We start from the raw sequence: 12,837 nt of genomic DNA, 5'->3' as shown, positions 1-12,837 counted from the left end.
GGTCAGTAATTTTTTTGCCAAAGCTTGTCAGGCTTAAAGTTCTTCAAACGGCAAAGGCAGTAGCCATCAGGATGAAGAAACCGGAGCTATGCGTACAGAAGAAATATCTCCAACCCCTGCTCATCCCTTGGCCAACCACAAAGCCAATTAATCAATAGTAATCTTAGCTATTGGATGACCTGATTTAACTATGTACTTACGACCTTTCGTAGTCAAATGTAATTGTCTTTCTTATCTTTATTCATAAATCTTTGTATTATTACTATTATTATTATTATTATTATTGGTTAAACATAATTATTAATCTCCCCTATACATTCACTTCGCATTGATCCCTCCTTATTATGTCTTACTAATTTTTCACACAATTTAATCTTCCACTTGATCGAATTGTAATTGCAGTATCATATCTCTGTCACCCTATCTGACCCATATTTATTCTGATCGCAGATCTTAAATTTTCACTTAACATATATACAGATTCAAGTGTTAACATTCTATATGAGTCATATCAACATTAACAATTTCATTCTATTTGTTTTGACAATCCTAAATTTACATGCTTTAAACGATGTACTTCACCCTTAACCTGGCCATTTTTTGGATTATTAATTTGGATATATAATTGTAGAACCTGAAGAGACAATTTATCGGAAAGAATATTCTTCATTTAAATATTGGTCTTTGAAATTGTATTCGTTCATCTGATTGTGGGTTATGTGGCATTTGAATGATGTTTATGCTTTAATGTGAAATTGGTAGATTATCTCTGAATGTGTGAATGTCTATGTTCAAACAATAAAAGGTCTAAAATGTATAATTTTTCCTCTCTAGATCAGTATCATTGAATAAAGATATATATTACTTGTGTTGTGACTTCTCACAGCTTAACGGAATTGTCGACACCAAACATTAGTAAACGAGGGTCTGTATAATATATATAATATATAATATATATATGTATATAACATCTTCACTATTCAAAGCTGTACCATGATACACAACATTCGTCACTTATATTTATTTATTAGTTTAAATGTTGTAGATCCAAACGAGTGTGTTTGCGAAACCGAGTTTTTAGAATTAGGCTGAAGTGTAGTTCCTTTTATAAGTATTTTTCTATGATTGGTCTCAATATCTGTGACGTCAATTCACTTGAAATGAATTGATTGTGCTCTGGTATTGACGTGTGCTCATTTCTAGTTACAGAAGATTAAGATTTTTTTAAATACGAGAGAGATCTAATGCAAACTTGATAGATCCAATAACTGATCGGCAGAAGTATAGCATTTTTCCTCAACTCGACAAACGACTAGGAGAGGTCAGGAGTTAAAGAGAAAATTGATATTAAAAGACACGAAATTTTTAGTAAGACAACCTTGAATACAAAACAATTAATAAAAGCCATAGGACGGTTAAAAATGAAAACAACCAATTGAATAATAGCGACGGTCATTGTGGAAGCATGAATTATAAAATTTTTATCACGATTATGGCTTCAGGAATGAGCTGTTATTATTTGTTAGCAAGAAACTAAATTACCTGTCAAGGAAAATCAACCTTAAAGCTAATGAATAACGAACCAATGAACTATCATCTCAAATATACTTCTGAGTCTACTGATAAACCTTTTTATATTTCAAGTTGTGCAATTATGTTATGTATTCTTTTAAAAATTGGTATTTCAAATGGATATCCAAATACTGGACCCACTCAAAGTAAATTCACTTGCTATTGTTTGTTTGAATCTTCCCATTGATGTCTAGAACTGCGATTGATCAGTCTCTTATAGGCATATGTTCATACTGTGCGTATTGCCTCGATATAGCCTTAGTTCACAAGCATTGTAAGCAGAGATGGATACGGGCTAGCAGTGGAATCCACAACGCGTGTTTCGTCCTATTTGGGACTCGTCAGCCGGGTGTACCTGCATCTCAAAGTGGATGTTCACTCTGGGACTCGAACCCAGTACCTTTCGCTCCAAGCGCCATCACGTTATCCACTTAGCTACTGAGTCCTGATAGCCACTTGCTTGTACGATGGGGTGCAGTTTAAATTCACTCAGTGTGTTCAATTTGTTCAGAAAATCACATAATTTACTATAAAGGATAAAAGAATCTTTTCACACTAGACAGCTCGAAATGTAAACATTGAAACTACCATCTTTGGTTAAAATAATGAGTGACAAAATTTTTTTATAACCCCATGCTTTATCAACAAGTTCAGTAAATGAGACACAGATAACACTGAATACTAAGTCTCTGAATATTCGGAAGATAATGTAGAGAGTAATTGTTTGGCAATCTGAAATGTTATACAAAACGTTTTCTAGCTTAATTGGTTTCATTACTTTTCTATTGGGATATCAATGATTCATAATTTACTTATAATGCTAGCTTATAACACTTGTCTGATAACAGTTTTCATGGAAACATGGCACACATCGTATTATTTCCTTTTATTTGAGTCAACAAGTCACATTTCATTATTTACTTTTGGAATAAATGGTCTATTATTCATACAACTATATGTAAATATTTCTTTAGGTTTCCTTCTCCGCCTTGTTCTCTATTAATACTCAAACATGGGACAAGTTGCATGAGAATTCAATTAACCAAACAATAAGAGTTCAATGAATATACGGTGATATATCACGTATCTTTCATACTATAAAAAGAAATCTTTGTAGTCAAACATAAGTACTTGAATAAGTAAAGAAAGAGTGGTAACTTCATACAATAATCCAGTCAATAAGACCACTTTTTGAAAATATTAGTGGTAAGTATCATAGACCACATACGAATGATAGCAGGCAGTTTATTCTGTAATAACTGTAAGTTCTGTATATTAACTAACTTAAAGGCGAAGACTTTGACCAAGCTACTAATGTTCTCACAAAATTTCACTGAATTACTTTAGATTTTAGCATATCTTGTTAACCGCGTTCAAAATTAAGTTTCATTTACTAATTTGAACTATTTTATGATAACTATTCATGATAAAGAAGTAAAACTTACTTGCCAATCATGAAATCTTTCGTTTCCATCCAGATACAAGTGATTACTATATAGATGACCTAATTTATTTCAATAAGATGAATAAATATTTGATATTATAGAGTTGAGATTATGAGTCAATCGAAGCTAGACCACCATCGAAAACCTGGAAGCACTGGAAATATCAACTCACTGATGACATTGATGAATGGTTGCTCAATTTCGTGGATCGGTTGAAGTTAGACATTAACATTGTTGGATACCAGCTCAGTAGTCTATCGGTTAAGTGCTATGGTGCGAGGCTGGTAGATCCTGGGTTCGAATCTCGCGAGGCGGGATCGTGAATGCGCACTGCTGAGGGGTCCCACAATGGGACGAAACGATCATCAAGTGCTCCCAGGTTTTCGATGGTGGTCTAGCTTCAATTGACTCATGATCTCAACTCTATAAAATTACTAAAATCTCCACCAAACCCGTTCTGATAAATATTTGATAGTTAAATTCTATATTTTCAATTTTAACTTATAATAACATGGTATTGATTGCATAATTCCATAAAAAAAGGTGACATTTTTGCCTGAAACTCTGAAAACTATGTTATAATACTTGTCTCCCATATTTTATTGCTCAGAAAATTTCGACAACAACACCCAAAGCAATAAAAATACATAAAAAAAATAGACTTACATCCACTTACCTTAATTGTATAAAGAATTAGAAAGAACAAATTCCCTTATGGGAGAGTCAACTATAAAGTTATCAAATAACATTGGATGTAAGTAACTGGTCAAAAATAATTAAACTTGAGTTGTTTTTTCTTTTTACAGCAAATAAAGGTTGACAGCAACAAAACCTGGAGTGGCCTAGATTTGTTAGACAGAAATAAAGTTGAAGTTACTAACGTTAATATTTATGAACATAAATTTGTAGTGATGCACTTGTCCTATTCCTGATTCAATCGTTTATAACATCCCTGGGGGCTCTTGAAATTCAGTGAATATAGAAACTTTATTGTTTCGAATTTCGTCTTTTAAAGACCATCTATATAGAATCTTTATGAGACGTTGATGTTATGTCACTTTTTAATATATGTGAATCTACATAATTAACATACAGACAAGAAATAAATATAGTCTCTCAAAAGAAATTTAAGCAGTAATGGAAGTTAAAGTAAAAATTAGCAATTAAAGGTGACAATTTCACGTAACAAAAATTAAAAACTTCCATCTAGTAGCACATGAATAAGGAAGGATGAGCACAACTAAAGTGACTTCTAATGATATAGTTTTAGATACAGGGTCAGTAGTCCTTTTCTATATCATTAAACAGTACCTTAGGACCGTAGTATGAGTAACAACTAAATAAATAGTGTATATGAATAATTAAATGCTGATTAGTCTAGGTGGAAATCATTTAGAATAATAATTCAAATACATCATTGCATCTACTATGCTTACTTTTAATTCGAATACAACTAGAAATGAAATCTCATCTCATGATAAGTCAACAGTTCAAATGGGATAAGAGGAAAGTTCAAAATATATTTGACTTGTTTACAACAAAATCAATGATAACCTCAGTCAACAACTCAACAGATAGCTTCTAGAAATCTTCGTAGTAATGATAAAGACTTCAAGTTATGAAAAGATTTTCACATTACTTGTCACTAGTAACCACTTTCAGAAAAGAATTAGAAGTTTTATCATACTAAGATAACTTTACCATTTGTTTATCACTTGCCTAGTTCTACTTAAGACATTAAATAAAACTTATGATTGTTTCATTCCATTTTAATTCCGCAGAGGCAGTTGCGATCAAACGTTCCCAAACTGACCTGGGTGTTTAAAAGAAAACTGTGATAAGCCTCTGTTTGTCATAGTGGTCACAATTATAATCAAAGAACGTTTCATTCCTTATACGATCTTATCGATGGTCGTATTTTGATCTGGTTTGGGTTTTAATTTTATCGGAAAATTAATTATTCATTATCAAACCAATAAGTCCCTTTGGTGAATTCAGATAGTGTAAGAAGTGTAAGGACATTTAAGTGGTCAGAAATATGTGGTATATTAGTGAAGTACATTTCGGACAATGTGATCACACATTTACCTGTTAAGGACACTTACACATAAAAATAAAAGGTCAACTAAACAAATAGAGGATAAAAAGGAAGCAAAGATAATAAGGCAAATAATGTGAAAAACAATACGAAACTCGCCACAGTGGATAATAAAATAATATTATCAGGGCAAGTTTTAAGTGTCTTTTGAATACATAAAGACGGTTTGAATTTTCGAGAGGGCGAATCTTCATTAAACCCTAGTATACACTGAGTTACGATCAATCGTATGACCTGTTTCAACTATGAGTTCGGTGATAGAGGACGATAGGTATTTATAATCTAATATTAGTAGATCATTCGACTTAAGTCGTTTTTGCAATCATTTAAGTACATATTCAGATACCCTAATATGGAAATCATTATTACTCCTCCCTGTATATGTGTGGCCATACACATATAAATTAGAATGCAAGGCAACCATTTTATGTTTTGGATGAAGCATTGGCCTTTTTTCTCTGATAATGACTTTTCCTGAGTATTACGTTTTAAAAATAATTGATTCAATAAAATGCTATTTGATTCACGTCTGAACGGTAGAGTGATGTAGACACGCACTTTTTGTCCCAAACATGTGGTAAGTTTCACTATACTGCGACCTTTCCATCGATTTATGAATTTTGTCTCGTGTTCCAGTTTGATGATTTCCGAAATGTATGTCCGATCCACTTCTAACGTATTTTCTTAATTTACTCTTCAGCTGGAAGCGGGTTTGGCCTCACCCATAGAAGGGTGACCAATGGAAGTTGAGTATCTTTCATAAAAAATTATTTATAAATACTTGTACCTTTTTGATGTCGTAGGGCAATATATAGATGAATTCATTCATTTTATTCATTTTTATATCAACTAATTATTTTTAGAATGGCTTTATTTACTTCCTTACTTACGCCTGTTACCCCTCCTACGGAAATAATAATCTGACCTGGCTTCTCTAACCGACTTTTTCCTGGCCTTTCTTTACTAAATGTTCCCAGTTTCCATTCATTCCTTTTATGTCTGCCTCCAATTCCAATGTGTTAGCATGCCTTCCTCTTTTCCACTTTTCCACAGGATTCCACGTTACGGCTTCCGTCGTAATGGAGTTTAATGATTTCCGCAATATACGTCCTACCCACCTCCAAAGTCTCCTCCTAATTTCCTCTTCAACTGGAAGTTAATTTGTTCACTGCCACAGTAGATTGTTGCTGATGGTATTCGGCCAACAGACATTGAGTATCTTGTGAAGAAAATTGGTTTTAAGTACTTGTACTTGTCTGATGATAGTTGTAGTAGTTCTCTTAGTTTTAGCTCCGTAGAATTCTTACTTTTTTAAGAAAGTTCTACATACTTTTTGCTTTTTACAGCCAGTGAATCCTTCTCTGTGTTTTTGCAAATTAACTTTACACAATAGTAGAATATGCTATCTGTATGCATTCTACAATAAACATTGTATTTATTGTTATATCAATTGAGTGTGTACGTGCCCTGTTTAATATATGACGTGAATTATCGATCAGAGCAATGATACACGAAAAACCGTATGAGCAGTCTTGAGTACTTATCAGTCCTGCTTTCTGCCTAGCCCAGCCAGTTAAGTCCAGAACACCAATAAAAACCTCTGCATATATGAATCATTGTTCTCAAACATACTGAGTTTATATACCAATCAAACTGACCACATCGTACCATAAAATAGAAAATAATATATGTATTATATTTAACCAAATGTGGCTGTGAATAAGGGGAACAGTAATCAATAGACACGGGATAACTCAAGAATGGTAAATCGTATAACAATAGTTCATAGGTCAAAATAAAGCTTATAATAAGAGGGACACAAATTTGGATACTTTAGTTACTTAACAATTACACAATAGGAAATATACATATCATATTGCTCCATAAATAGTTCTTAAAGTTACTATTCATAAATCTCCACGGGGTATAACAGTTACTTGAAATGAGTGAGCTTTTTAAACCTCGAAATTATAGTTCACTGACCCAATAATGAGTGAGAAAAAGAAAGTTTATCAATTTTTGAGTTCCATCCAATTCTCTTTTTTCCAATGTTGTGTTTTTCGGCTCTAAAGTAGCTATAAAAGAAATGAAAAACTTTTGATTTCTTTTTAAAAAGAAGTTGAATCCCTACTGATTTAGTTGAAACCATTTCCCATTGTTTTATTTGAATGAATTCTTTGGGAAAATGTTACAGCTGTCTGAAATTGGTCACATGAAAATTAAATTTTATAAATAAATATGTTTACTTTGGTTAAAAAAAAATTAAGGACTTTGTCTTTTTTTTGGCGGGGAAGTGAAACTTTGTAGGTCGTAACTAAAGAAAATTGTTTTTAGGTATTTTGATCATATATTTGCTAAGGTTAAATGTCATTTTTCTGTGCTTCAAAACATCAAACTCCTTTATTATAATAGAATACTGTCGTTAGGATATAAGATACGATAAACTGTTTGTACTCTGACTGTACCTCATACTCATACATCTACATTTTTTAATTGTACCGATTCTGTTCAAAATTTAACTGTACTGTTTTCAATCAATCAAGTGTCGTATATATATATAATGAACAAAGACTTAGTGTAGATAATCAATATAGTCTTTCATGCACAATGATTTAGTAAAATATGAAAATCATACACTGAATACATCATTTGTATATCTTCTTTTAATTGTCACTTACAGGTTTCATTGTTCCTTCATTTCTGTTATTATCTTGACTGCTTTCCTCTTCCTTCTGTTTTCTATTGATTTCGATCTTCTGAACCTTCTGCTTGCAGATAATACTCTTCCGAGTGGTATTATGTACTACTTATATCTGCAAACCTAGGCAGTATACACCATACATATGTATGATGAGTAATTTTGTAATTTACAATACAGACTGACTTTCGTTAAACAATTAGTGGAAACCAGGGAGCCTTGGATAGGTGCCTTGTTCCAGAGTGGGAATTCTCAGAAGTACGCAAACAAGACAGCATGAAAGATCAAACGCAGAAAATTGAGATATATTGGTGAACGTTTTGCTTTTAGACAGCTTAGTCGGAGTTTGGTTGTCTGCATTTTTAACTTCTGCAAATTGTTTTTATCGCCTAACCATCATTGTATGTTACTGATAAATAAGTACTTTATTTACTCACTTTATCTATCACAACTTTTTATTGGAAATCGTGCACTAACCTTTCAAAACTAGTCATCGTTGAGCAGATACTGTTTGGTGGTATACGGGGCCTTCAGAAACTTTTGATTTCTACCAGAATGATCGGTCCGTGATGTACAACACAAAAATCTCAACAATATGGACAATCCTCTTGTACTATCATCTATAAATTTTCTAGTTTCTGAAAATCACTGAAAATTTTATTACCCGAGGAGGAAATTTATATACTTCAAATTAAGGTGTCTGATTGAATTTTTAGAAAATAATAAGGATCAGCCTAAATTATTTCATTAGCCCTATAATTAGAAGGATTGCGTCAGCTATTAGAGAAACTTTCTAGAGTAAAGCATAATTTATGTTACTTTACATTCAAATATGTTGACAGTGGTGCCAGCTCAGTGGTCTAGAGGTTAAGCGCTCGCGTACGAGAATGAGAGGTCCTGGGTTCGAATCCCACGAGGCGGGATCGTGAGTGCGCACTGCTGGGGTGTCCCACAATAGAACGAAACAGCCATCTAGTGCTTTCAGGTTTCCCATGGTGGTCTAGCTTCAATCGACTCATGAATGCAGCTATAGAATAACAAAACTTACTTAAACGTATTTGCCACTAACTTCTATCGTTAATACAGATCTGACAGATAGTTATATTTACTTATCAATCTCTTATAAGTAGCATTTACTAAAACAGTTTTGTCTCATTATTTATGTTTCTCAAAAATGTGAAAAGATAATAAACTGAGGTTTTTCAACACTTAGAAATGTAAAAACATTAGGTGAGAAAAATATTCTTATCTATACAATCTAAACTTTATTTACATAAGACAATCTAATGTAAATATACAAATTTAATTTATTGTCCAAGTACTTTTTAAAAAAAAATATAACTGGTATTATTTACGTTTCAATAGTCTGTGAGAACAGGAAATGTACGTAGTTAGTATATCTATGTATCAGATCTTTGAAACTTGCTATTAGATAAAGGGTAAAGAAAACTATTTGAAGGATAGTGGCTAGTAGTGGAATCCAGGACGCGCGTTTCATCCTATTTGAGACTCATCAGCTGGATGTACCTGCATCTCATAGTGGATGGTCACTCCACGACTTGAACGCAGTACTGTTCGCTTCAAACACCATCACGTTATCCACTCAGCTACTGAGTCCTGAAAGCCACTGCTTGCTACTATCCATCTTTGCTTATAATGCTTGTGAATTAAGGCTATATCGTGGCAATACGCATAGTATGCGCATATACCAATAAGAGATTGATCAATTGCAGTCCTAAAAATATCAATGGGAAGATTCAAACAAAACAATACCAAGTGAATTTAAAACTATTTGACATTCTAAAAACTGAGATTCTGTTGTTTTTTTACCGTAAAAAAGTTATTACACATGTCGACAAAGATTTTCAGCATTTCTTGAGGTTATTCTAATTACAATGAGAAATCAGCTGTCACATCTTAGTTGATAACTTTTCAACAAAAACAGATTCTGATCCAACAGAATAATATTGACTTACTGTGCCATTCATCATTTAACTAGAAATTTCAAATATCTTTTCAGTTCTTTTGACCGTCTCTACATTAAACCTCTCAAGTTACCACTTAAAATTACTTTGGTCATTTATTATTTGAAGTTCATTATTGAAAATTTGAGTTGCTAATTGTTTTTGGAGAGAGTCTAGACATGATCTTCTCTACAAGTATTCGAAGAATAAAACGTTGAAAGTTATCGTTGACATTCTTAGTCTACTTTCGATTAAAAACTTCTTCACATTACCTATATCAAATTCCACATAGATGATATTTAAGTAAAACTTCTTCCTACCGAAATATTTAGTGTTTATGTTGTGTTTATGACGATACAATATGATAATGTTCTTAAAAATAACTGCATTCTCAAAACACCTTTTAAAATACCTAATCACATATATAGCAGTTATATTTAGTTATACAATCAACCTATGGATGTCTTTTCATTATATAATAAATCATGGAGGTTAGACATTAACGCCGTTGAATGCCAACCTAATATTTTTGAGGATTATGTATTCGTACGCAAAATCGAAGGTCCTAGGTTCGAATCCCGCGAGCGGGATTGTGGATGCGCACTGCTGAGAAGTCCCATAATGAGACAAAATGGAGGCCCAGTACTTCCTGGTTTTCAATGGTGATCTAAAATCGATCGATTCATGATCTCAATTAAAAAAATCATGGATAATTTCAAAGTTATTTCATGTCTAAGTTCATGGATAAAATAATTGTATTATATATAATTAACTTTTTAATTTTACTAACCTCTTTGAAATAACTGAATGATTTCGTAAGTTGTTCGTCAATTAGTTTCTTAAAAGAACTACGTTATATTTATAACATATCACTTAAGCTATTATGTCTCCCATTATCATGTTTTCTTTGACCGAATTGAAAATTAGTCCGTTGCTAGTTTCTGTTATGAAAAACATGTTTAAATCTTGTTGTACAGTGTATTTGTTGATATCTTATTGTTTATTTTACGAGTTAAACAATTGTACACTGAACGTTTAATTGCAATTTATGTATACGCTATTGTTTAAAAAGACAACTGTAGATACTAGTGTAAGGTATTTAAGGTAACATATGCTAAATAAATCACGTTAACTACATCTAAATTAATATAATACTGTAGGGTAACAATTGTTTGTTTCTCAGATTAAACGAATAGTTTATTTTCTAACTATAGTAATGAATAACATGGTATGAATAGAAGCAATCAAACCTTAACAACTAGGTCCGAATTTGTTGACAAATGACCTGTAGCTAATATGAAATTCGAAATTTTGTATGTAGATATGTTACTACTGAAAACTGATTCTGATGGCTAATTGTTTCATCATTTCATTTGATTTCATTCGAGTGTTTAAATCATATACTCGGTATCGTTAGAAGATATCACAAAATAAGTTCGTATTAAGAGTTATCATTTATCAATCGGTAAGTTGTTAATCTATCAAATTATCTTATTTTCTTCAACAACAAAGACTTGGACAACTTTTTTACACAATCACATGATATTCTTCCCACTCAAACTAAATGTTTATTCAACAGTAGTTTTACAGATACCACCATGGAATAAATTTGATTGTTATAAAGTAATCAGCTCCATATAGTAGACAGTCCTACTGTATGGAGCTGAAACGTGGAGAACTACTACATCCATCGTCAAGAACGTACACGTATTTATAAACAGTTGTTTACGCAAAATACTCAACATCCATTGGCCGGATACTATCAGCAACAGCGTTTTATGGGAGAGGACAAACCAGTTTCCAGCTGAAGAGGAAAATAAGAAAAGATGTTGGAATTGCATAGTACATACATTTCGGAAATCACCAAACTGCATCATAAGGCAAACCTCAACTTGGAATCCGGAAGGGAAGCGGAAAAGAGGAGGGTCAAAGAACACATTACTCCGGGAGATTGAAGCAGATATGAAACGGATGAATGTTAACTGGAAAGAACTGGAAAGGATTGCTCATGACAGAGTTGGATGGAGAATGCTGGTGGTCGGCCTATGCTCTTCCACGAGGGGAAGTAATGTTATATTCTAAGAAAGCAAACTTAACGTAAAAGAGACCATTAGTTTAAGTAGATTTTTTCATTTACTTTTTTACCATGAACACATGAGAGAATCGAACATGAACAATGAAATTTTTTTTGAAATATGATCAACCGGCATGTAAAAAGAAAGTATCATTAATGGTGAACACGAAAGACCACATCATAACGATAGGTCAGACACTCAGAAATTTCACATCAAGTTCATTAGATATATAGCACGTAAAGTAGCAATAATTTGTGGATACATAAATTCTAATTAAATAAAATGCATTATAAGCAAAGATTGATGGTGGATAGTAGTGGAATACATGACGCATGTTTCGTCCTATTTGGGATTTGTCAGCCGGATGTACCCGTATCTCGGAGGTGATGTTCACCCCGGGATTTGAACCCAGTACAAAATAATTTTAAATAAATTAAGTTACTAAATTAATTCCATTAAAAAAACTTACATTTTACAATTTCTTTAGACTGTCAACATAAACATTGAACTGTGAAGATCAAAGATAATGATCTGTGCAATTTATTTAGATCAAAAATAAGTATATCCTTTCTTATCTTATATTATTTCAATCATAATTTGATAATATGGTAGATACTATATATGATAATTGTTGGACAATTGATGAGTACTTTGAAGTCCATACAATACAACAATACTAACGATATGTTTCATTTATATAAACAAGTCAAGTCGTAAATGGTCAATGTTAACGAGTTCCGTTTAGCAAAACGAAGTTAATATTTGTAAGCAAAGATGGATAGTGGCTAACAGTGGAATCCAGAACGCGCGTTTTGTCTTATTTGGAACTCGTCAGCTGGATGTACCTGCATCTCAGAGTTGATGTTCACTCTGGGACACAAACCCAGTACCTTTCGTTTCAAGCGCCATCGCGTAGAGAGACCGACCAGTTGCAGTCTTAAACATCAATGGGGAGATTCAAACAAGTACTACTAAGTTAATAATT

Source organism: Schistosoma mansoni, chromosome 2 (genome assembly GCF_000237925.1).
Source record: "Schistosoma mansoni strain Puerto Rico chromosome 2, complete genome".
NCBI lineage: Eukaryota > Metazoa > Platyhelminthes > Trematoda > Strigeidida > Schistosomatidae > Schistosoma > Schistosoma mansoni.
Note: the sequence above shows the minus strand (reverse complement) of the source record.